The following is a 25,688-nucleotide window of genomic DNA, read 5'->3' on the forward strand; positions in this document are numbered from 1 at the left end:
GACATACGTCACAGTTCTACTAATGCATTCTCCACTAAAACTTTTTATTTTTCAACAGAGCTTATTTGGGGAATTATTTACATAGGAACACACAGGGCCAGGCTGGCTGACAGTAGTTAAATCCAAACCTCTCAGTACAAATACTCAAAATCTGTTGGCAATCCCCCTCTCAAATCTCAGCTTCTTTCTGCTTCATACTCACTTTTTGCTCCAAACCTACTATTCTCAAATAACATTCTTTGTGGTTTTGTCCCCTCCTTTGCAGGTAATGTTACTGACCTCGAAGCACTCTCCCCAAATCTTCTACCACACTTCTCCTTCTACTCAAACTGCTCAACTTGGTGACCTACTGATCCTTTAAGAAACAGCTGAAGTGCTGTTTTCTCTGAAGCTATTTCATTCTTCTATCTCCTGAGCAATGTGGGTACTCTGGGAGTTTAAAAGGAAGAATAAACTGTGTTCATACTTCTCTTATAACTTTTTCACATTGCTATGTGAAACTCTGTCTCCCTCATTAAAATACACTCCATATGGGCAGGCATGGCCATGCTTTATTCTTTTTGTAGCTCCTTTTCTGGTTCACTGCCTAATATATATGGAGATGGTGTATAATGAATGTTTACTAAATTATTTGCTAAATATGCCACAGATAGAAGATAGAATGGTATGTGTCACACATACACACATGCACGCACATGCACACATACAAACTGCCACAAGTGATGTAGTTAATAATTTTTATCTTCAAGAAAGTGAGTATTTACTACACAGGTCCATGAATCTCTGGAAATTCTGATTTCTCTGTTTCCAGTCATACATATCCTATAAACTATACTCCTTAGGAACTATAAACTCCCCAAAGTCACTGTAGAATATCCTGCTGAACAAGGATATGGCTGTTCTATTTTGTGCCAAAGTCAACGTGACAGCAACCCCAGCTGACATGTAAGGTTCTTCCTGAGCTCCCCAGAGGCAGCTCCTGTGCAAACGTGCAAGAGGAAGCTCCGATCACTTCCCCACTTTGTCATTATTCGTTGATGATCCTCAGACCATTACCCACTCATATCTCAGCCTGACACTCGATAAGGATTTCAACAGAAGAGCAGCTGTTTCATATTATCTGCCTCTCTGTCAACAGTGGCCAGGTACTGCCCCATTCCAATTGCTTTATGAATGTGTGAGAAACATGGCCGGTTGCCAAAGACAGCATCCACATGATTGTTTGAAACAACGCCCCAGACATAAAAAGAAAGGAAAAAAAAAATCCCTCACAGATTGCAGTGTGTACAATTTTGGCTGTTTTGCACATCCTCTGCAGCTGTGCATTCATGATGCTATATTTAAGCAAAAATCTGTGTAAAAATTAGTAACTAGGAGATGGAAGTTTAGTGGCCATTTGAAGGGTTTGGCTGCAGTGGCTGCCAAAATCCTCTCCATCCAGAATAAGCTCTGCCTGTCTTGTAATCAACTGGAGGTAGGATGTGACCCCTTGCTGGAATTTAATATTTGCATACATTGTAGGACTTTTCCCAACAGTTAGCAAACCCTCATTATTTTTTTAATACATCTTTATTGGAGTATAATTGCTTCACAATGCTGTGTTAGTTTCTGTTGTACAACAAAGTGAATCAGCTATATGCATACATATATCCCCATATCCCCTCCCTCTTGCGTCTCCCTCCCACCCTCCCTATCCCACCCCTGTAGGTGGTCACAAAGCACCGAGCTGATCTCCCTGTGCTATGCGGCTGCTTCCCACTAGCCATCTATTTTACATTTGGTAGTGTATATATGTCAATGCTACTCTCACTTCGTCCCAGCTAACCCTTCCCCCTCCCTGCGTCCTCAAGTCCATTCTCTATGTCTGTGACTTTATTCCTGCCCTGCCACTAGGTTCATCAGCACCATTTTTTTAGGTTCCATATATATGAGTTAGCATATGGTATTTATTTTTCTCTTTCTGACTTAACTTCACTCTGTATGACAGACTCTAGGTCCATCCACCTCACTACAAATAACTCAATTTCGTTTCTTTTTATGGATGAGTAATATTCCATTGTATATATGTGCCACATCTTCTTTATCCATTCATCTGTCAATGGACATTTAGGTTGCTTCCATGTCCTGGCTATTGTAAATAGTGCTGCAGTGAACATTGTGGTACATGTCTCTTTTTGCATTATGGTTTTCTCAGGGTATATGCCCAGTAGTGGGATTGCTGGGTCATATGATAGTTCTATTTTTAGTTCTTTTATGAAAAGGATTACTGTCACTTTGTGCTGATTCTTTTAGAATCACAACTGTCATAAAGTTGGGACTTCGAACAGTCATGAAAAGAGAAACTTTCAAAAGGCATATGTGTCAACTTAGTACTTCTTATGCCCCTTCTTTTTCACTCTGAGGAAATTGATACTAAAATTGTAATTAATGGGGAGAAGGTTGCTCAGTTGAAATATGTAAGACCAATTGCTTATCTGTAGGATGCAAATCCAAGTTTAAGAGGCACCACCAAATTCTCATTGTCTGCCAGCAGAAATACTTCAGACAATCTCTGCCTAATGAAGAAGGAAAATAAAATATCCCATGAATTCATCTATTGATGAAGAAAGGAATATGAATCATAATGACTACCAGAAGGGAAAAAATTCTTTGGGTTTTTATAAAAGGCCTTGTTTTTAAAGGTATGTACAACTTAGCACCTTTGAATAAGTTTTCTACTTAGAACTCAGTGAAGTCTCCAGAAGATGAGAAGTAAAATCACCTTAACTAATCTCACAACGCTTGGCCTTTTCAAGGAACATACTATAGTGTACCAACAGAGTTCAGCTGATCCATTAACATCTTCTCTGAAAAGCACTATCATCTTTTTCCAGAAACCTGTGAAGCTTAGATTTCTCTAAATCTTATTTGCCAATTACACACTTCAAATATTTTTATAGTCCTGAAAATAGAGCTGGTCATTACATTTGATGTCTTTTTCATATATGTTGACTATTAGTGAATTTTAAAAATTTCATCCAATCCATTTCTCAAAACTAATCTCCAATGTGGAACAACTTCTTGCCACCAATTTGCTCATGTCTATTTTTCCTCAAATTCTGAGTTAGAATCTTAAAGAGTTACTCTTTCCAAGAAATTTCTCATCACCACTTTGATTCATAATTATTTCATTTGTAAGAAGTTAATCTGTGCTAGCGTTATGCTTCTTTAAATGTTGTTCTTCATTTTTATGTTCCTTTTTTAAAATACACTTTTGATATTAGAATAGTTTTAGATTTGCAGAAAAGTTGAAGAAAGTAGAGTTCTCAAATACTACCCTCCTGTTTTCCCCTATAGTTAGCATCTTACATAAGAACAGTGCATTGATCAAAATTAATGAGCTAATATATATTATTATTATCAACTAAACTCCATACTTTACTCATATTTTCTTCCTTTTACCTAATGTCCTTTATCCAGGATACCAGATAGCACTTGGTCATCCTGTCTCCTTAAGCTCCTCTAAACTGTAGCAATTTCTCAGATTTGCCTTGTTTTTAATGACCTTGTCAATTTTGAGAAGTACTAATTACATATTTTTCAGAATATCCCTCAACTGGGTATTATCTGATGTTTTTCTCATGATTAGACTGGGGTTATGGGTTTTGGGGAGAAAGGCCACAGAGATAAAGGGCCATTCCCATCACATCATGACAAAGGTACATGCCATCAATGTGATTTTTTTACTGTTGATACTGATATTGATCACCTGGCTAAGGTTAGTATACACACAGATATTCCTTGCTTTGTCTGCTGAGAAGGGCTATGGCAATGACACCTGTCACAGCTACTACCCAGATCTTGGTTTTAATACCACACTACAATAAAAGAACCAGGGCTCCTAGAAGAAAGGGATGATTTTAACACTGGGGCAGGAGATGAACCTGAAATGAACCTGGGGCACCTTATAATGCCAGACAGTAAGGAAGCACTCAAAACAAAATCACAAAAAGGAGAGTATGTCAAAGATGGGGCTGATCACACAGGACCCTACTGAAAGAGCTCCCAATGGCTAAAGCTGAAAAATACAGGCAAAATGATAATATGATTATGAGTTTCTTTGTTAAATGCAATTTGATTAACACATCATTCTGAAAAAAATCACATTGTTTCTTTCTCCATTTAGGATAAGGGTTATAAGCAAATATTCTGGAATCAGACTGACCAAGTTTAAATTATGGCTTCAGTTCTTATATATTACCCTGGTCAAGTTGCTTAAGCTATCTGTATTTCAATTTTCTTATCAAAATATTGGATAATGAGAAAATTATGAAATGCTAGTCTATAGTGCTGGGCACATGGTAAGCACTCAGTAAATATGAGCTTTTGTTAAAAATTTGTCTGCAGGGCTTCCCTGGTGGCGCAGTGGTTTAGAGTCTGCCTGCCGATACAGGGGACGCGGGTTCGTGCCTCGGTCCGAGAGGATCCCACATGCTGCGGAGCGGCTGGGCCCATGAGCCAAGGCCGCTGAGCCTGTGCGTCCAGAGCCTGTGCTCCACAACGGGAGAGGCCACAACAGTGAGAGGCCCGCGTACCGCAAAAAAAAAAAAAAAAAAAAAATTTGTCTGCAGTACACACTCAGTAAAATTAGCTCTTTTCATTGCCTAAATGACAAGTTATTCCTTGATAATTTTAGGAGCGATATTTTCAATGTGTACAGAGTTTATTGTAGAGATGCCAAATTAATTTGCTAAAATTCATTTATACCTATAAAATGCCATATTTCAATATTTATAATTCCCACTAATAGATTTCTAGATAAGTTCTGAAATAGTTGCCATGACTTGCTTTGATTTTTACAATGATTAAATTGCATATTTGGTTTTAATATAGTTGCTTATTCTTGATGTAACAATGTAGCTTTGGGCTATGACTACCTAATGTCACAATTGTCCAATTCTGTTATTTCTGTGAAAATTTCAGTTAGAATGTTTGTTTGATGTCCAGTAGATAAGATCATTGAAAACTGACTGAAAAGTAAAGCTACAAACCAGAAATCAGTTGTGTTAAACTTGGATGAACCCAGACTTTGTCAGACATTCTAAAATAGCCAATAATGTCACTAAGTGAGAGGACCAAGGAGTGGCTGGTGGAAGAAGGCATCGTGGGCTGCGGCACTGGCCCTATTAGGGTACAAAGTAACCTCCCAAGCTCAAGACCTGTCCTCCCATTGCTTAATATGAAGAACAATATTTTTTTCAAAAACTTATAGGAAGTGTTAAACAAATTTTATTGAAATAATACCCCCTTTTATTCCATTCAAAACCAGATTGCCATCCCTAAATCCCTACTGTAAAAAACTTCTAGAAACATCCCTGCATCTATACACAAGGTTTGACTACAACAGTCATAAACTCATTACTGTGAACAAAGATATTTATCTATTTAATCCAAATGCTGAGTCACTATCAAGTTGCTTTGAATACTACATCAGTCAGCCCCCCACTGAGTTCTTCCTCTTTCCTTTTCTAGGGAAAAACTCCTGCCTTTAAATTCATTTGAGGTTGTATTTTGGCTTTGTGTGTGCCTCCTTGGAGCTGGAGAACAGAAAAATTACCATTCGATGCCCTTAGCTCTGACAGGATCCCCAGAACTAGGGAAGCCATCTGATGGTCTACTGATATATGAATAGCCCAGAGTGAAACCAGATCCTCACTGTGGATGAAGAAGTGTCACACAGGGGCAGTGTGGATTATAACCACCTTTCAATGATAATTAGAAAATCTACTGTTTCTGTCGCTGATTCCTCCGAGGAGCTTAGTGATGCCTTAGGCTCTAAGCTGGCTTTAATTCAGGTGATCTGAATAAAATGTTGCATTCTTGACTTACTGCATAAAACTATCCTTTGTCTTAATCCATTGATTGATCTCACGTAAACTGGACTTGCCCCTTACCAACCTGAAAGCTCAATGAGGTTGATAACTCCATGTGTCCTAAAATTTAACACAATGCCTACTGTACGCTAGATGTTTAATAAGTGTATATTGAAATTACATAATTTCTTCAGTCATAGCTTATGCTAAAGATTCTAAGTTGAGCTCCTCTTTGCTCTGTTTTCATGTTACACTCCTTTGGGGGGAAATAGAGAAAAATCAAACAGATAGTAAGATGTGTTATCTTCACCAGGACTATGATAAAGTATTAATCAATTCCTTATCTTCCGATGAGTTCAAAATACAAGCAAGGGGGAAGAAATGAGGAGTAATGAGATGTAGTCTGCACAAAGGAGTGTTCTTCTAGACAAATGGGAGGACAGGGACAAGCAGTACTTTCAATCAACTCAACGATGACATGTGATTCCAAGCTGAGTAGGATAGCATCACTGGATCTGTTTCAGGGGGCCTTGCCTTTTTTAATTAGTGTTGTATGTTCTACGTTAGTTTTAATTAGTGTTCTTAGTGTTCTATTATAGTATTCATCCTTTCTATACAGGGTGATCTTGCTGCTGTAATGGTTGAACAGGTAAGAAATCTGATACATTTACTGTCACAATCAGAGTTCTTATCATATACATTTCCTGGGGAATAGTGAACTATACATACAAGATCTGACCCTGTATTTTACAGAGTGGGAAGTTTTCTGACACTCACAGACCTGTAATTTTACTTATAAACATTTTCAAGTATCATCTAACACAGGAACCATTGCTTGAGCTTCCCACACACACACACACACACACGCACACACACAAATTTAGTCATCCTCTACTGCCTACAGAACAAAGCTAATCTGCTTTGTCTGGTACTCAAGGCTTAATATAGACTTGGAATCAGACAGATCTTAGTTCAAATTCTGGCCTGCATTTACTAGATGGTCTGAAGTTAAGTACAGTCACCTCTCCTAGACTCCCCATTTGTAAAATGAAAATAGTGATTCCCATCTCAGAGGTTTACTAAAAAGTTCACTAAGGTAATAATTTACAAAGGTTTATCCAGATATGTCCAGGCCATCGTTCAGTACCTGGCACACAATAAACTATCACCATTTCTGTTTTTCTTTTTACAGTTAATATTATTATTCTGCAGCCTCACTCAAACACTCTTTCTTTTTCTATCATTTTCACTGTTACCCTATATGAATACATTATTTAGTTTTTCTATCTATTTATTGTCCAGTTGATTTTCTTGACCCTTTATTTCGTTCATATTATTACCTCCTAGTCATAGGTAAGTATGACTATTTCTGCATAAGCTAAGATGTGATGGATAATATTTGGTAACATTAATCAAATTTAAATATGCTTGGACCAAATAAAAGAGGTTATTGACCCAAGAAATCAATCTAGGCAAGATCAGGTAGAGGAGATCTGAGAGAGAACTGAAACCAGGGACTGGAAGGTCCTCTGAGTGCTCTCTGTATCTTATCTGTGAGTCGGCTTCATCCAAGCCACCTTTTCCACGCCTCCAGAACAGGGGCAGCCACGGGCAGCTCCAAGGTTTTCATCTTCTCACCTTTGCCACAGGAGGGAAATGGGATTCTATTGTTAGCTTATTCAAAATATCATGGAGAAAAGCTGCGATTGGCTCACATGTGCCCCGTGCCAAATGAAGGGCCATGTTCAACAAGATGGACCACAATGAATGTCTCGACATGATTCAGGTGCCCAGACTCCGTGTGGCTGAGAGAAGAGAGGTTATCTAAGAAGATGGCAGTTTTCTCAGGAACTCCATATTACAGTTTGGCTAATAAGTGAGCAAATTCAACAAAATAAAGAGTACGCTCTTTCAGATAAGGCTTGGGAACTTGTAGAAAAAAGCAAGACAGTGAATATCTATGAGTCAGTTGTAAACTTAACCACAACTATCAATCACAGCAGATTTGCAGAGCTCTATTTTGATAGATCACATAGATAATCCAAGAGAGTCTTACTTGAGTAATAAGTTTATGGCATTCTCACTGTGGAATTAAACCAGGTATTTGGCCTTTAGGATATTTTTTAATACCATAGAGTTTAAGCTTAGGTTCTAGGTTATGTTGCTTAATTTCTGTTTTAGCCACAAGAAATATCTGGGGATGGTAAGATTACCTAACAGCATCTACTGCCTACACACTGGATTATATATATGAACATGCTTTACATTTTTAGGCATTTAGTCATCAAGGTATATTTTTTCAATCTATTATATAAATGATGACTGCTTTTATCCTACTCTTAATACAAATCATCTCATTATCTCTTGCCTTTTATTTTAGATCAATTACCTAATATAAATAGTTAAACATTATGGTTTTCTTAGAGACCCTCAAATAACTGATGGTTGTCTAATATGCATTGTATCACAGCCTGCAACAAGAACAAAAGCTTACCAGTTAAAGTCAACTGAGGGATCTTTCTCTTTGAATTGCCCTCTCTACCACAGTTATCTTTTCTCACTGAGATCTAACCTTGCTTCTCAGACAAGAATAGAGCTTTCATCCCAGATCTATGACTTAACATATGATCTAAGCTCTTCTGGACTACTTTGGGGACAAAATACTGAAAGTATGAGATTTTCAAAAAACATTTTTCATGCAAAATTAACATTAATTAGTACCATGCAAAAGTAAGCGAAATAAAGAAAAGGACACATCCATTAACTATCAGTCCTAGAATGACCAACATTATTTAATTTAAAAGTTCCTTCATATTTTTTATGAATGTAGTTTTGATTGTTTTTGACATAATCACATTTCACATCTAACTTTGTGTTCTTCTGAATATGTATCAATACTATAATCTTAAGCATTTACATGTTAATGTACAGCCTTCTTAATGATTTTAAAGAGAGCAACACAATTCATTGATGTTATTCAAAATTTTCATAATATTATAATTTCTGTTTGTACATTAAAAGAATTTACGATATTTCAAACTTTTTACTATTAAATTAATATTTATAAACATTCTCATGCATTTTAAATTTTTTTCCCTTATTTTAGATTTATAAAGTGAAATTCTGAGTAAGAAGGTACAAAGCTTCTTTTAAGAACTTTTATCCAAAAACATGTTTTTAAGAGGTAAAGTAATCCAATTTCCTCTCAGCTTTAACTTCCTATTTTCTTTATAATCAATTGAGGTGACTCAATATAACTTGAAAGTTTGTCTTTCAAAAGATTCCCAGAGGACCATTTAAAAAAAGTTAAAGGTCTTAGAGCCATTTTAAAGACACAGTACTGTAAGTAAGATGTGTCATCACACTCTGGGTTCTTCCTACAAGTCTGTCACCTTATTATTTCTAGTTCATTAACAGCTCTTCAAAAACTGTATTCTCTGAAGTAGTAGCCAATATCCTGCTTTGCCTGTTTTCAAAGATACCAGTGAAATAATAAATCCAGGAAGTTCCCTTAATTAAGCAGAAAGACTTCCTCACAATTTTAGGAGAAGAATTGTACTGGTGAGACCTTATTCTATCAAAATATTTCCATCTAGGACTTCCATGCTGTCCTTAATTTCTCCCAAATTATTTAAATCAGGTTTACTGAGGTATCATTTACTTATAATAAAATTCATATTTTTTATTCTATAGTTCAAAGAGACTTGACAAATAGTCATGTTTCTGCACCACAAGGAAGATTTAGAATATTTCCATCACCCCAAAAAGTTTCCTTATAACCCTTTGTAGACAATTCCCCTTCGTCTCACTCAGCCCCTGGTAGCCAGTGATCCAACTGTATACTGACAGTATAGTATTGTGTTTTCCAGAATGTCATGTGAATGGAATCATGTAGGCTTTTGTATCTAGTTTCTTTAACTCAGCATAATGCTTTTGAGATTCAAATATTGTGCTGCATGTATCAATAGTTTGCTCCTTTTTATTGCTGAGGATCAGCAATATATATATATATGGATATAACACAATTTGTGTATCTGTTTACCAGTTAATTGACATTTTGGTTGTTTCTAGTTTGTGGATGTTGTGAATAAAGCTGTCATAAATATTCAGGTATTTGTCTGTGGGTGGGAATACTTTTTGGTTTCTCTTAGGTATGCCTAGGTGTGAGAATGCAGAATCTTGTGGAAAGTGTTTAAATTTATAAAAAAATTATAAAAATTCTCTGCCATTATCTCTTTAAACATTTATTCTGCCTGTTTTCTCTCTCTTGTTCCTTTAGGGCTTCAATTATTCTTGTGTTAGATTGTTTGATATTGTCTCTAAGTCAATAAGTCAATCAGGTCAATAATTAAACTGAGTTTGTGGGGTTTTTTTGTTGTTGTTGCTATATTTAACTTCAATGCATCACACTTCAGCAGTGCCCTGATGTCACCTTATTTAATTTGGTTCCTGGAGTGGAGTGTCCTATGACCTCTACTCTCTGATGGTCTCAGAGAAAAGTTATGATTTTGTAGATTATCTGGATTTTTCTTTTTGTTAAAATGGAAACAACAACACGGAAGCAGAATGCCTCCTCAAATGCTTTTGTTGACACCTCAATGCAGCTAAAATATAGCTCTGGGCCTATAGGTCAGAACGATAAGATAGTACAGGGAAAACTAAGTTCACTCATTTTATTTTCTACTTTTCCAGTTCCCATTTCATTTCAGACACATTTCTTTTTTGTAATGTCAAATTAAGAATATTCCAAGTTAAAATATTTTTTTAAGGAGGAAAGGGAAAACGGCAATGCTTGGGAAGATATTTAAAAATTCTCCTTGGAAACCATGTGACATTATTTTCCCAGTCAGATCAAATGACTTTTTGATGTGTTAATTATGGAAATTTTCCTTATGCCCTATCCAGCCTGGGATGTTGATAAATGATCATAGAGAAAGTATGTCAAAACATATGAGGAGAGACTTCTCATTGTCTTATATATTTCCCTGCCAAAGTGGAAAGAAAAATAGCACTGCTTTAACTCATTCTCTCATCAATCCCCAATTCTATACAAGCCAGAGAATCTCCCTCCACAGACCTTTGGCATATGTTTGAAATCCTGTTTCCCTATTGATAAATTCACCGTTGGAAGCAATTAAACAAGGAGAGGATATACACATGCTCTTTCATGAGTGGTTTTCTTCTAAAATCCAGCCTTTAGCCATAAAAGTCTAGAAATTCCTTTTATTACCTCACTCAGAGTCAACTAGACCCAAATACTTTTGATAAATCCTTACTAATAACTGAAATGCCAATTTATTTATTTATTTAAAATAAAATCATGACTAAAAAACCCTTAGCTTTATGCTTGGTATATAGGATATTCTCAATAAATATTGACTTTTTTTCTGTCATTATGATAATTGTTGTCATTACTCTTATAACAAAAGATGGACTGAAGCCAAGACATTGATTAGTTTTTGATGAGGCAATGCAGTGAACTGGCTGTCCACCAAAGCTCATGCTTCCTCTTCTATAACAGAGTTACTGTTGGGAGGTGAATGTCCAGTCAGTAATTTTATTTCCAAGACTCCCTTGTATCTATGTGTGATCACATACCTAATTTTCATCATTATGAGGAGAAAATTAAGCTTATATTTTATATGTCTTTTTCACTTTTTCTATTTTTTATTGGCTTTTACATTGACCTATGATGAATTAGAAATCTTAAAAAATAGTCCTTTAATATAGATGGCTTGACTAGCACTTCAATAAAATATTGCTATTATCCCTTGCAGAAATAGCATCTCTTTCTGTAGTACTATCAGGCACTTACTTCTAGCTAAATAACCTATACAAGGATGCTCTCAATGAGACCTGACAGCCTCATCCTCTTCCACTCAAACGATGAATTGTTTTAAACAACTTAGCTTAACATGAGTACTCTCTTGATGGGAATATTTTTGGCTATCAATAAAAAGTTATTTCCAAATTTCTCATAGGTTTTGAATGCTTACCTTCCTTATTCACAAGTGCTACTTCTACCGTTTAATAGTCCATTGATTCTTGTTAATTATAATCAAAATATCCTTCCTTTCGACCTTTGCCTGAATTGCCTTTCACCTGGCTCCTGTCTACCTTACTTGAATATATTCTCATAGGCCCTTTTCCACTTCCTCCGAAACTCCCGGGCCCTTTACTAATTGTAAAATAAATGAAGTGGCCCCCATGGCTTTGGATGTCTAGCCGTGGATGTTCTGCAAGGCTTGTATACCACATATATGTCTTTTCCCACAGAGATTCTTGCTTTAGCTCACTTTTAATATCTAGAGTAAACATTTTAAAAATTAACTAACTTTATATCTTTGCAGTGTGGTTGATATAGTCAACTACATAGCAGCTACTTCAGCAATTTGACTTTTCCTTTAACAACATGAGGAATGCTCATTCAAACACTACGTTCTATAAAAAATGCAATATTTGAGTAAGAGAAGGTCTCTTTCCTCAAGGTGATTTTAATGCCAATTACCATAATATAAGATAGAGTGACAAGGGTGCTTCTAATATCCAATTATTCAATATGTTGCATTGTAATAACCTTTACATTTACTTTTGCCTTCTGCAATCCATGCTCTTATGTTCCTCAAATGCAATGAAGTATTACCTTTTTCTCTCTCTTTTAAGAAATAGATACATTTTATCTATAGTTCCTTCAATTGGCACAAAACAAGCATTCAATAAATGCTTTTTTTTTTTTTAAGTTTTTGAACTTCTCTTTTGGGAGACAAGAATCTTTACCTGAGTATAGTGATAGAATCTAGATAGCTATTTCCTCTCCCATCTAACGGCTGATAACTGCAGCCTAGCACAAGTGCCATGGTTTGTGGAGCCAGAGGGCACTCACTTCAAATCCTTGCCACACTCTTTAGTCTTGAATGAACTTAAGCATACCACTCAGCCTGTTTCAGCCTCAGTTTCTTCATTTGCTAAAATATACCACTCAGGATTTTATTGTAGAGATTAAAGTATGTGGCAATGACTAGGCCAAGAATACAAAAGGACTACTTTTCATCTGGTTCAATTCCAATTGTTTTATTCATGCTGAGATTTAGCAAAGCAATGTGATTTGTCCTGAAATATTTTGTAAGTTAATGTAGCAAAGCTGGTCAGAAAATACTTATATCCTCAGTTCCAGTTTTGTGATGGCTTCATTTCTTTCTCTAAGGATTATTTATCCCTAAGACAATTCTCTTAAGGGTTAGGTGCCCAAAATAAAGTTAAAAGATGAAGGTAAATAATTTATAAGAAACACATCTGATGTTAAAAATAAAAAGCTAAAGCCCTACAAAAAAATCACAATACTTGGCTTTATAGGAACTCTCTCCTAATCTAAAATGTCCTTAAATACTCGTAGGAAGAAGGTAGTTCATGGTTTATGGAGTGGACCAGTGGAGAACATTGAAGAGTCTTCCTCAGAACCATTGGCAGGGAGAAAAAATTATATTAAGTGTCTGTAAATTCAAGGTACTCACAGGGCCCTGAAAAAAGTGTATCTATAACATGGAAACATTCTGAAATTTTTCAACTCAAGGTGTCATTCCTTCTGCCAACTTCCCATTTCCATATCTTGCTAACCCAGCCTCTTGCCTCAGCATTATCCCATGGCTGAACAGTGTTCCTTTCATCTTCTCTTTTCATTCAAATCCACTTGCTTGTGAGGGATCTGGGAAGTAGTCAAGAGAACTAAAACAATGAGTGTTTCCTCTAGACCTGGCATGGGCTACTGAAGAGAGACATTTTGGATTTAACACTCTTAGTTTGGAATGTATTAGAATCAAAGCAGATGTAGTATTGTTATACCTCGATAACCTCTGCATAATTTAGAAGGATGTGAACTGTGCTTTTTATGAAAATGACGATGCCAAATGCTTACAGATGCTAAGATAGCAGTATTGGAGAAATTGGAAGCAATGTTATTGTCAAATCAAAAAATGTAAAAATGTGTCTGTATGTGTGTGTATGTTTTCATTTTTCAGCAGCAGGAAATGATGCCACAAGGGGAAGTCTGGTCTGTGAGGTGAAAGAAGAAAAATAATCACATTGATTTGAAGTTATGTCGATGAAAGAAAACTACTGGAAAGAAAAATATATAAAAGGTCAATGAAACTCACAAGAGGAGGCACTGGTCATAATTTTAACAGGTAAAACCTGTTATCCTCTGTAGCCAGCTCAGTGGTCCTTTCCAATTTCCCTGCACATTATATTTCTCTGGCTGTCACCCTTTGCCTTAATATTTCTAGTCTCCACTCACCTGCCTTTTCTTTCTCTCTGGGCAGAGATACCAGCACATTTGCAAGTTTTCCTGTTACTACAAACAGGCTTCTTCCTTTAGAACGGGCATAATCTCACTGACATGTGGAATCTTAAAAAATCAAATTCATAAAACAGAGAGTAGAATGGTAGTTGTCAGGGACAAGAGGGTGGGGAAAATGGAGAGATGTTGGTCAAAGGGCATAAAGGTTTATTTATGGAGGATGAATGAGTTCTAGAGATCTAAGGTATGGTGGCATGGTGACTACAGTTAATAATACTCTATCTGATACTTGACATTTACTAAGAGAGTAGCTCTCAAGTATTCTTACTACACACAAAAAATATGGTAACAATGTGAGGTGACAGATATATTAATTAACTTGATTATAGTAATAATTTCACAATGTGTATATATATATATAAAATTACATTGTACACCTTAAATACTTACAATTTTTGTTTGTAAATTATACCTCAATAAAGCTAGAGGAGAAAAAAAAAAGAAAGAGCTATTTTCCCAATGTATCTAGACAGGCCCATCTCAGAGCTGGTCTAATTTTACTTTGGGTGAAGATACCTACTCTGCTGCAGCCTCAATGATTTCCCTCCCTGAGGTAATCCTATAGTGCTAACAAACTCACTTTCCTTTGCATGTTCCTATATTTTCATTGGCCCTTCCATTAAGTGGAAAGCACCCAGAGCATCTTGATGATGTTATTTCATTAATGTCTAACATCACCTAAACCTGGGTTTATGATATATTCTATATTAAATGTTGGCTTGCAGGCAGTTTTTTATACAAATTAATATGTTAAGTGGTCAGATAGATGTAAAAATAGATAACTTCCTGCTGTCAGGGGTTTACAGTTTCTTTTTTAGGGGTTTACAATTTTATCCTGGGGAAGTGGCAAGTATATGTCACTTCTCACATTGTGTGCATTTATCTTTGTGCGCTCATCTGATGGATAAAGAAGAAAATTTGAGACAGAGGCTTGCCTGGGAGAAGCTGGGAAATGTTTTATAGACATATCCTCTAATATTGGTCTCATTATTACAAGAAGAGCCATTATTTAATTTATTAGACACTTTATATATGCCAAGCACACACTTAAGTATGTTTTATTCTCAGTGTGGAACAGATAGCACTGTGTCCTCTAGCATTAGATGAATGATCCTACAGCTGGTGGGAAGCAGATCTACTGAACCCAGGATTTTAATTTCACAGTTTATAATACAGTTCTGAATCCCACTGGCTATGGCTCCTCGAGACTCCCCTCTGTTGAAAAGTGAGGAAGAGTTTACCAGGTAGAAAAGAGAGAGATCTCTGGGAGCTCTGATCAAGGAGGCATCATTCATGTTCTAGAAAAATCAGCAGGTAGCTGGAGAATATACAGGATCATAAACGAAGTGCACTTACATTGGGTTTGAATGGTGAATGCATTCTGGCCTGGTGGCCATTGTTGTTAGCGTCCTCAGTATTTTTCTCTTTCATCTTCGTATTAGAAACTTAAACAATTTGTATGGAAACACAAGAGACCTCAAATAACCAAAGCAATCTTGAGAAAAAAACAGAGCTGGAGGAATTAGGCTCCCTGACTTCAGATTATACTACAAAGCTACAGTCATCAAAACAGTATGGTACAGGAACAGCAACAGAAATATAGATCAATGGAACAGGATAGAAAGCCCAGAGACAAACCCAAGCACCTATGGTCAATTAATCTACAACAAAGGAGGCAAGAATATGCAAGAAAAGACAGTCTCTTCAATAAGTGGTGCTGGGAAAACTGGACAGCTACATGTAAAAGAATAAAACATTCTGTAATACCACACACAAAAGTAAACTCAAAATGGATTTAAGACCTAAATTATAGAACTCTTAGAGGAAAACATAGGCAGAATACTCTTTGACATAAATCACAGAAATACCTTTTGGATCCACCTCCTAGAGTAATGAAAATAAAAACAAAAATAAACAAATGAGACGTAATTAAACTCAAAAGCTTCTGTACAGCAAAGGAAACCATAAACAAAGAGAAAAGATAACCCACAGAATGGGAAAAAATATTTGCAAATGATGTGACCAACAAGGGATTAATCTCCAAAATTTACAAACAGGTCATGAAGCTCAATATAAAAAACAAACAAGCAAACAAACAACCCAATCAAAAAAAAAATGGGCAGAAGATCTGAATAGACATTTCTCCAAAGAAGACATACAGATGGCCGAAAAGCACATGAAAAGATGCTTAACATCACTAATTATTAGAGAAATGCGAATCAAAACTACAATGAGGTGTCACCTCACACTGGTCAGAATGGTCATCATCAAAAAATCCACAAACAATAAATGCTGGAGAGGGTGTGGAGAAAAGGGAACCCTCCTACACTGTTGGTGGGAATGTTAATTGGTACAGCTGCTTTGGAGAACAGTATGGAGGTTCTTTAAAAAGCTAAAAATAGAGCTACCATACGATCCAGCAATCCCACTCCTGGGCATATATCCAGAGAAAAACCATAATTCTAAAAGATACATATACCCCAATATTCATTGCAGCACTATTTCCAATAGCCAAGACATGGAAGAAACCTAAATGTCCATCGACAGATGTATGGATAAAGAAGATGTGGTACAAATATACAATGGAATATTACTCAGCCATTAAAAAGAATGAAATGATGCCATTTGCAGCAACATGGATGGACCCAGAGATTAGCATACTAAGTGAAGTAAGTCAGGCAAAGACAAATATCATATGATATCACTTATATGTGGAATCTAAAAAATCAATTTATTTACAAAACAGAAGCAGACTTAGAAAACAAACTTATGGTTACCAAAGGGGATAAAGTAGGAGTTTGGGATTAACATATACACACTACTATACATAAAATAGATAATCAATAAGGTCCTACTGTATAGCATAGGGAACTCTACTCAATATTCTGTAATAACCTAAATGGGAAAAAAATTTAAAAATAGATATATGTATATGTATAACTGAATCATTTTGCTGTACACCTGCAACTAACACAACATTGTAAATCAACTATATTCTAATATAAAATAAAAAATTTTTTTTAAATCAAAAAAAATAAATTTCCCAGCTATGATGTTTAAGTAAGAAAATCCCACACGTATAGCTAGGGGAGTGAACCCAACTGGACTCTACTAATAAACATACCCCAGTTCCCCAGTCATAGTGGCCATATGACATAACTCAAGCTAATCAGGTCAATGAGACTCAGTTTGGGGACTTATGTAATGAGGTATGGGGAAAATGACAGTTTCTATTTTTAGTGACTATGAATTAGAATACATGTAGTCTCTGCAATGGATGATTGCAATTTGTGGATTATGAGGGTAAAAGCCTGGCTGAGACAGGTATCAGTAATGAGGCAGCAGTCCTAAAAATGTGGAGAGAAACTGGACATTGATTTTGTCATTTAGGTCCTTGATCAAATCTCAGCTCAAGTTTTCATCTGAGTCACTGCATTCCTTTCATTGTTTAAAGTTTGAGCTGAGTTCTCTTGCAACTAGAATTTATCAATAAATACTTCATAAGACACACTGTAGCTGCAGTTTCCCCAAAATAGAAGTGGAAATGCTGATTTTCAGTATAAAGAAATGTGACAAAAATACATGCTGAAAAGCAAAGAATGGAAGCTCTTTTTGTTGTTTTTGTTGGCAAGTGAAGAAACTAATATTTATTGAATAACTACTGAACGCCAGGCACTGGGTCAGTCATTGCCATGTACATTACCTTATGTAACACTTCCAACTGTATGAAATAACCGTACTATACCTATTTTATGGTTGAGGTTCTGAGAGCTTAGGCAAGTCGACAAAGGTCACACAGCTAAAAGGTGATGGAGCCACGAGTAAAACTAATGTTTTTCTGACTAGGAAGCACATGTGCGCATTGCAATGTAATAAAAATCCTCAGTATGAAACTGTCAACTAGAGTAGCATGGAGTATAACAAGCCCAGTGTAAAACCATAAGGCATAAGAATGTCATTATTTTGTAGGAGACTCAAACTGCTTTCTCTCTCTGAATATCTTAGAAAATCCATCCCAAATGATAAGTTAGATCAAGGGATACTGATGTTTCCCCTATTATAGGAATAGCCAGAGATCACTGACAAAAGAGACAAGTACCCCTGGGGATCTGAAGGTGAGTGGCTTTGTCACTGAACTAAAATTCAGTTGCATATGGGCACCCTTTTGATTTCCAGGATCATTTTTTGAGATTATCATCTGGTCCCATTGAAGCATTTTCCCCAGATGATGCAGGCATATCTCTGACTCCTTTGACAAGATTTAGTGGAAAACTGATATTTCAAAGAAAATAAGACCTTCTTATTAAGAAATGAATGTCTGGGAACTTAAAGCATCAAAATTTATAATTTTTAAGACTTAAAGTCCTGAGTCCCCTAAATCTAGCTAGGATTAATACTAAGTAAAATTGCCAACGTAATCTGCTAAACACACTCATATTGATATATTATTATTCATAAGACCCAGCTATTTTTTTTTACTCTTTCTGAAGGATATTAGGGGGTTTTTATTTTATTTTGTTAAGGCGCAAAGGCATTACCCAGGGATCTCAAAAAACTTCCCACAGAGCCTAGAAGGAAATATAAATGAGTTAGAACAGATGAGGTGGAGAGGCTACCTAGAGAAAAGCCAGTCTGAAGGGAAGATTCAGCTGAATGGGACCACTTGGGACCCAAGTCTGTTATTTCAAGAGCTTCTGATCTTTCAAGAGAATCCAGAAACCTATAGTTTTAGATAAACACTCCTAATATTTAAATGCTGTCAACTAATCCGTTAATTTGTAGACTCGTCTGATGACCAGCTTTCTGCCTCTAACTTCACCCCCAATATGGGACATTAACAAAGGTATTTTCTTTTTTTTTTAATCATCAGCCAACAGTCTTGCATTTTCTGCCCCATAATAAATATGGTCATGCTGCAAGTCTTTTTCACATCACAGCAAAGGGAGGAGAATAAAAAAAGGAAAAGCCACCTTTCCGGATTGTCAGAAAAGCCACAAGCTGTAAAGCGAGCTTTGAGGCCCAGAGGTCCTGGGCACCTATGGGGGCAGGCAGTACAGCCATAATTGCAACAGTGCCTACAATGTAAAGTTAGGTGTAAAGAAGGATCTTAAGTTTGACATGCAGTGATTGGTGTCACACTTCAAAGCAGATTTTTGAAGCTGAATAGAAAAAAAAATTTTAATATGATACAACAAACACTTTCAAAGCATAGACTGCTGATCTTATCTGTCAAGGCTTGTTTTTACCTATTACCAGCTACTTTTAACGTGTCAAGGAAGATTACCCTATTGATCATGGAAATAGAAGCTATTTCATGAAATTTTCTTGGCCCTGATCACTATCAAATAATTACAGGAAATTACTTCCCATTGGTGTTTGAAAGGCTTCTTTCGGGGTCTATTTGCCCATTTAAACTAGTTTTGTGTGTCACTGGATTCTTGGGAGGTAATGGATGTGTTTTAATTACACTTGAATTGCCAGGCTTTGTGTCTAAGGTGCACATTTTTGCACTGAAAGGAAAAGCAATCAGCAATTTTTAATAAGGAAAATCTTTAGCTCTGACTTTGCTGTCACCACATATCTTACCAAAATGGTTTGGGGATGGTGTGGTTGACACTTAAAACATGTAGTGTGACAAGCAGAGGGTAAATATATTTCTGTATTTCTTCATAGAAATGGGTTTTTTGATGGAAGAAATTTTGTGAAGTGAGAATGATGAGATTAAATTTTAATTGCAATCATGACAGTTGGCATGTACTTGAGCAATTTTACATCTCAGCAGAATCCAGAAAAGATGCCATGCAGCCTAGATCTCCTTCAAAGAAAGTAAAGCTCTCTTGAAAGTATGAGTTAAGAGCCCGTTGTAAGCCTACAAGAATTAGAGCCCTGGAAGATATAAATGTTCTTACATGTTAGTAGATAGGCCAGTGCTCTTACCATGGGCCCCCTGGCCTTGCAAAAAGTGGATGGAATGTCTTGAATAATCAAGAAAGTTCTTCCAGGAAAAAAGTGCATGAAGGAAAGCTCAAGGGCCCCAGGTTTCTCTGGTTGGTGAGAAAGGAAACATCTTCCTACTTGTCAAAGAGATGGTAGATGGTAGATGGTAGAAATATTCCTGTGTGGCTACCAGGTGTAAATATGTTAATACTGTTTAAGCATACAATAGATATTTATAGAACTGCAAGGGAAAAATGAGATCAGAATAGGTCTGTATACCCTGGGACATGATATAAATCACAGTCTTTGCATAATCTTTCTATACATTTACAATAATGTCATCTTTTTGCTCTAACCTTCCTACCTTTAAGGAAGAAATGATATATTATAGAGAAAAATACTTGCCACAGCCAGTGGACTGGATTTAGGACTCCCATCCTAACAAGGGAAAAAAATGGGACAGGTTCCAGCTTTAAGAGCAACATGGAATAGAGTGACTTGGAGATTATCTGGACATTCAAGGAAACATTCTGGCCCAACAGGCACTGTGTCCATTGATGATAACGCTGAATTCTAATCTCCATTGTTAGTGCAATAAAACTTGTAAACGTTCTTGCCCTACCAGGACTGGCTCAGGAGCTTGGTGAAGACTGAGTCACGGTGCGGTGGGGGTTTGAGAACTTCTGCTATGAAAGCTGAGGAAAGCGGATCCCAACAGATTCATGGAAATATCTATAGATTTAGAATCATGGAATAGGAAGAAATCTCTCTGAAGCATCCATTCTGTCTTTTGCCACCAAGTAAATTTCTCTGCCAGCCAGGACCAAGGAAATGTTTTACCTAAACACAGATAGAACATAACATGTCTTTACTCCCCCTCCCCCAAGTGTAACAAGAAGAAAAAAAAGTAGATTTTTCTTCTTTTCTAACATAAGCACTTAACTCTGTACATCTCCTATAAGTGCTTCTTTAAGTGTATCTCGCACATTTTGATATGATGTGCCTTAATTATCATTAAGTTTTAAATGTTTTCTAAATTCCCTTGGTTTTTTTTCTTTGATCCATGAGTTATTTAGAAGTGTGATGCTCAATATTCAAACATTGGTGGCTTTTCATCATAGCTTATTATTATTGATTTCTGATTTAATTCTCTTGCTATCAGAGATTTTATTCTGTAGGTATTCAGTCATTTGTATTTTATCATTTACTTTACAGTCCATTTTTGATGAATAGTCCATGTCTACTTGAAAAGACTTTATCCTGCTGTTGTTGCACGAACTAATGTGGAAATGCAATTAGATAATGTCAAGGTGGATTTTAAAGTTTTTTGCAAGCCTTCTATATCTTTAGTAATCCTTTTGTCTGGTTTTCTTCCAAATACTGATCCAGGGTGTTAAGATATCCAACTTTTGTCTTTTTTGTGGATTTGTCTTTTTTTTTCCCTTTAGTTCTTCCAATTTCTGTTTCATACATTTCAAAACTCTGCTATTAGGTACATGTGCAGTTGTGACCTTTAAGTCTTCCTTTAGGATTGAACTTTTTTCATAATTACTTTTTATCATTATCTCTTGTAATATTCATCTTGAAATCTATTTTGTCTGATAATAATACAAGCAATATGGCTTTGTCGTGCTGTTTGCAAGACATGTTTTAAACTGTAATTTTACTTCAAGCTATCTGTGTCTTCAAATCAAAGTCCATCTTTTGGCATTAATATATTTCACATCTTGTTTTCTTATCCAATATTTACTCTATTTGTATTTGATAAAATTATTGATACTAATTGATTTAGGCATTTTGCTGTTTTCTATCCATGTCACCTGTTTGTTGTTCTTATGTTCTTTCTGTCCTGCCTTCTTAGATTATTAGAATATTTTATTAGAATTCCAATTTTAACTCATTTAGTGACATTCTAGTTATTTCCTTGCTTTTTTGCATGTGCATGGCTGTTCTATGCGTCCTTGATCTATCTCAGTCTGTGTGGCCATTGTTCTGTGTCACATAACATGCAACAATATATTTTCATCAAACTACTCTACCTCACACATCGTGCTACTGTTGTCATATACACCACATTCATATACACTGTGAACTCCACAATACCATGTTACAAGGTTTGATTTTAAAAGTTATTTAGTTTTTAAAGAAATTAAGAGAAGAAAATTCTATCCTCTTTTACTTTCACCAATATATCATTTCTAGTGCTTTTCATTTCTTCTCAGTTTGCATCTGGTAGAATTCTTTTTCAGCTCCACGACTTTAGCATTTCTCGTAGGTCTGCAAACAACAGATTATCTCAGTTTTCATCTATCGAAAATGTCTTTAGTTTGTCTTTCTTTTTGAAGGATATTTTTGATGAATAGAGAATTCTGGGCTGATTCTCTTATTTTGGCACTTTAAGACTGCAATTATATTGTCTTTTTGCCTCCCAAGTTTCTGATGAGAATTCTTACCGTTTTTTTTTTCCCTGCATGAAATTTGATTTCTTTCTTTATCACCAGTTTTTAGTTATTGGAGCATGGAGTATGGTCTGCCTGGCTATGTCTTTTTTTGCATTTTATCCTGCTTGGAATAAATAACTTCTGTATCTATAAGGTAATGTTTACAATAAATTTAGGCTACAGAGTTTTTAAATTCGTAAGTTTATGTTTTTCACCAAATTTGTGATATTTTCAGCAATTGTTTCTTTACATATTTTTTTCCTGCCTCATTCTCCTCTCCATTTAAAACTTAAAATACAGACATGTGTGACCACTTTATATTGTTTCATGGGTCAATCATTTTTCTTTTCAAATTGAATAATTTTATATATCTTCAACTTCACTGACTTTTTTTTTTTTTTTTTGCCATTTCCAATCTGACTCGATGTGTATATGGTGAATTTTTCTTACAGTATTGACCTTTTAAATTTTAAAATTTCTATTTGGTTGGTTTTTTAAAAATATTATTTAAATTTCCCTACTAAGTTTCATTCTTTATTTATTATAAACATATAGCCCTTTGAGCCCTTGAACATATTTACAATGACTGCTTTAAAGTTTTTGTCTGATAATTCAGATGTTTATGTCACCTCAGTTTAGTTATAATTGATTGTTTTTTCTCTTGACTATGGTTCAAGAGAAATGTGATAATAGGTCACATTTTTTATGTTTCTTTTTATGTCTAATTACTTTTTATTCTATACTACACATTTTGGAAGACACATTATAGAGATTCTGGATTTTTCTTACCTCTCTCTGAATATTATTCAGTTTTATTCTAGAGGTAGGTATTTAAGAGTCAATTCTCATTCCATTTCTACCTCTCTAATAGAAAGTTACTCTCTGATTACTCTCTAGTGCCAGTAAGTAGTTGTGTTTATTTTAAAATATGTTTCCAGTGTTTATAATTGTTATCTGTGACAGGGAATGTTACTGTTCTGCAGTTTCTGGAAGGGAAACCTCTTGTTTTCATTTCAAATCACCATCATCTTTCACCTAAAAGTATGCCTTTTATTTAGTATCTCTGCCTCTTGGCCTCTGTTTCCTACCTAGCATATAAAAATGATCTTGTCAAAACATATACCATATTGCTGTCATTCACTTGCTCAAAAATCTCTAGTGGCTTTTCATCACAGAATAAAATCTACATGTCTTACTACAGACAACATAATCTGGCCATGCTTACCTATCTGAGTTCATCTCTTAGTATCTCCCCACTCCTCCTGCCCCAGTCACCATGTCACACTTCAGCCTTTTTCCCTGAACATGCCCGGTTTGACAAGCTTAGTTCCTATATGGGATATTTACACTGGCTGTTAATTCTATCCAGACTACACCCCTCCATACAGATTATCACTACATGGCTTATTCTTGACTTTCTGATCTCAGATTAGAAGTTACTTGCTCAGAAGACAACTTCCTAACCACTCAGTCATAAGTAGCGTGAACCAGAGCAATTAATTTCAAATCACTGTTTTTATTCTTTATATTAGCTATCACAAACTGAAATTATCTAATTTATGTATTTAACACATTTATTGTGTTTTATTGACACTGAGTATAAACTCTAAAAGAGCAGGGAAGCTCTTTTCTCTTCCCTTATATACCTAGTTCTTAGTATAATGCCTGGTGCACAGTTGGCACTCAATACACCCTTGGTGAATAAAGGAATAAGTGTATAAATTGCAAGCAATTGTTGGAAATGGACAGAGGCGTGAGATGAACAAAAGTCTTCCACAAGAGCATAGTCCTCCCTCCTATATGCTATATTCACTTTTAAGGTGTGGGCGCTTAATCACACTAATAATATGTCAAATCATTAAACATAATCAACCCCACATCAGCACCACTGTATAGACAGGCATTGGAATGCATTTGACTAAGACATGTGCTTCATGGTAGGCAGGTTTAGTGCCTTTCCCAGAAGTTTCCCTCTTCACAGTAATTGACCTGTCAGCACTTTGCCTGCATGCCTGCATTGTAGGCAAGTGACAGTTTAGCAAGAAGTTGACTACAATACTCTAAACTGCAGGATTCCTGCTTTACTGTCTCAGAAAACAAAAGATTTTAACTCAGAGAAGCAAGGACATGCAGAGGTTGAATATCCATAACAAATGAACATGATTTTTAAAAGCAGGCAGAGAAAAATGATTAGGTAGTGCCAAGCTGGACATTCAAAATCCCAACGCAATGTATCTTCTCCTGTCTGGGTCTTCGTCAGCTTGTAAAATTACATCTTGAACAGACTTGCACTTTCTTTCAACAATTCACATATTTCTTTTGTGCATGTGCCCAGGAGACCATTTGGTACAAACTGTCCATCTGCCTTTGTGTTCCCAGATTTTAACACCATTCACCTTGGATCCCTTCTGATTATATTTTTGCCAGGGTGAAGATTGTTTATAAGCCCACTGCTTATGTGAACTGTTCTGCAATGGGTCTCTATGCTCTCCGTCTAACAAGAGGAATACGTTGCCTGCATTCAACTCAAGAGCTGAGTTTTCCTATTGCAAACAGACATTTGCAGGGACATGGAAAATTATGTGGCAAGAGATAGCCAGTGGGAATTTATAAATGACATCTATGCCACTGAAAGCTGACTTGATCTGAAATGTATGCCAATCAACTTGGCAGGCTGGAAAGGCATGACTACTATTAAGAATCAGGTCAATATCTATGCATTGATTGTTTACTATATAATCAGAGTTCAGGTCAATATCTATGCATTGACTGTTTACTATATGATTAGAAAGGGGGTACAAATGGAATATGAGTCATCTCTTTATTACCTACAATATTAGCAAAAAACAAGAAGTTTGGAATACCTCCTTCTGTAAGGAAGGCTATTGTCTCCTTATGGAGATAAAAGATGTACCTATAGAAGAATGAATAAAGGGGAAACAGTACTTGATTAAATATTACCGTGTGAACTCTGGACAGCATATGGAAACTATGAATGGGTATCTCCTCATCTTTACTTGGGCTATTTTGCGATCTGACCTTAATTTATCCAGCATGCTTACAGGCATTAGCAATGCAGAGAGCTGGAGATCCTTTTAATAAGGA

The sequence above is a fragment of the Orcinus orca genome, chromosome 3 (assembly GCF_937001465.1).
Source record: "Orcinus orca chromosome 3, mOrcOrc1.1, whole genome shotgun sequence".
Classification (NCBI taxonomy): domain Eukaryota; kingdom Metazoa; phylum Chordata; class Mammalia; order Artiodactyla; family Delphinidae; genus Orcinus; species Orcinus orca.